We start from the raw sequence: 2,399 nt of genomic DNA on the forward strand, positions 1-2,399 counted from the left end.
TGTTTATTGCTCTGCCATTGTAATGTTATTATTCGGTGACCGACAGACAACTCCCACAAGTGATGTTTTCCCTTTCTTAATTACTTCCCAGATGGATTCAATATTCTGCTCCTCAAATCTTGCATCGCCTCTCACTATAGCCCTGAACTCATCTTTGAATAGGAGCGCTATCCCACCTCCCGTACTTTTCTGTCTATCCATCCGTATTACCTTATATACTTGGATATTTAATACCCTATCCTCATCACCTTGCAACCGTCTCTGTGACAGACACTAAATAGTACCCCTTGGTTCTGTGCCGCAAGTTCATTGACCTTACTTCGAATACTGCGGGAATTCCAATGAATTGCCCTGACACTGATATTTTAATCATTTGCTCTTTTGTGCTTGACTGTTCGATACTCCATACTTTTCCCTTTTTTATCTTTTGCATTTACTTATTTTATCGACACTTTTCTTTTTATTACTTTATGCATACTTATCCAAATTGTTGAACACACCCTCTTGCAATTTAGTTTAAAGCCATGTCCACAGCCCTAATTATGTTCCAGGTCACATCACGTTTCAGCTGGAGCCCGTCCCATAGGCACATCTCCATTCTTCCCCAATACTGGTGTCAATTTCCCATGAATTCAAACCCACTGCTCCCACACTAATCCTTGAACTGCGATCAGATCTTCTTGTTCCTATGCCAATTTGCATAAATAATTGAAAAATAATAAGCAGAGTAGTCAAAGGAGAATTCGATGATGCAGTGTACATAGATTTTCTGAAGCCCTTTGACAAGATGCCACTTATGAGGCTGGTGAACAAACTACGAGCCCGTGGTATTACAGGAAACATTCTAGCATGGATAGAACAGTAGCTACTTGGTCGGACGCAAAGAGTGGGACTAAAGTAGCCGTTTCTTGTTGAATGCAGGCACCCAGTTGTGTTCCAATTGGGAGTCTATTGGGCTCGCTATTTTTTACATTTGGGATTTCATCTGGGGAATTAATGACCTGTAGAAAAGTGAAAAGTTGCACATGTCGCAGGGAGGGGCAATATTCTCGTGGACCCATTTGATGGAACTGTTCGGGAGGATTTAATCTAATTTGACAGCGTGTGGGACCTTGATGAATGGACTCACGGTAGGACGGATGTTTGTTTTTTAAGCGTGCTGTCAGACTCTTAGGAAGAGCAGCAGATGAAAAGCCAAAATTGCAGTCAGCAGGGTGAGCATCAGCGCATTAGGAATGCACAATCAAACAGGATAACAAATACGGCACTCAAAGTGCTATATCTCAGTTCACGGAGTACAACAAACAAGGTGGATGATATTGTTCCATAGTTGCTAATTGTCAGTTATGATGTTGTGGCCATCACTGAATCATGGCTGAAAGGTAGTTGTAGATGGGAGTTGAAAGTTCAAGGTTACACATAGTTTAGGAGCGATAGGAAGGGAGGCAGAGGGGCTTGCGTGGCTCCGCTGGTAAGAATGACATCAAATCAGTAGAAAGATGTGACATAGGATCGGAAGATATTCAAACGTTACGGGCTGGGTTAAGGAATTGCAGGGGTAAAAGAACCCTTGCAATGTCTTAACTCAACCCGTAAGGATTCAATATCATCCGATCATACGTCACATCTTTGTAACTCAACCCGTAAGGAAGTTATACGCAGTAGCTGGGATGCAGATGACAGATTACGGCGGGAAATAGGAAAGTCATGTCAAATGGTCCATGTTATGATAGTCCTGGGAGATTTTAACATGCAGGACGATTGGTAAAATCAGTTCGGAAAATAATTTCAACGAAGTCAGTTTGTTGAACGCTACGAGATGGCATTTTCAGAGCATCAGCTTTACTGGATTGAGTGTTATGTAATGACACGGAGGCGACTCGGTACCTGAAAGTAAATGCCCCCTGAGGAGGCATTGATCGGAATGCGATTGAGTTCAACTTGAAATTTGATTGGGTACAGTATGTGTAAATCTGAGGCAGCAGTATTCACATGCTCCGGAAATACCGGCTGTGTGGTGAAAACGCACAATCAGATTCAGAAACATAATCAGGTTTATTATCACCATCATGTGACGTGAATTTTGTTAACTTAGCAGCAGCAGTTCAATGCAATACATAATCCAGCGGAGAGAGAGAAAATAATAGAAAATATATAATAATGAATAACGAGGTAGATCAATTACGCAATTGAATAGATTTGTTTTAAAGTGCAAAAACAGAAATACTGTATATTAAAAAAGTAAGGTAGTGTCCAAAGCTTCAATGTCCATTTAGGAATCAGATGGCAGAGGGGAAGGAGCTGTTCCTGAATCGCTGAGTGTGTGTCTTCAGGCTTCTGTATCTCCTACCTGATGGTAACAGGGAGAAACGAGCATGCCCTGGGTGCTGGAGGTTTTC

Source organism: Mobula birostris, chromosome 13 (genome assembly GCF_030028105.1).
Source record: "Mobula birostris isolate sMobBir1 chromosome 13, sMobBir1.hap1, whole genome shotgun sequence".
NCBI classification, from domain to species: domain Eukaryota; kingdom Metazoa; phylum Chordata; class Chondrichthyes; order Myliobatiformes; family Myliobatidae; genus Mobula; species Mobula birostris.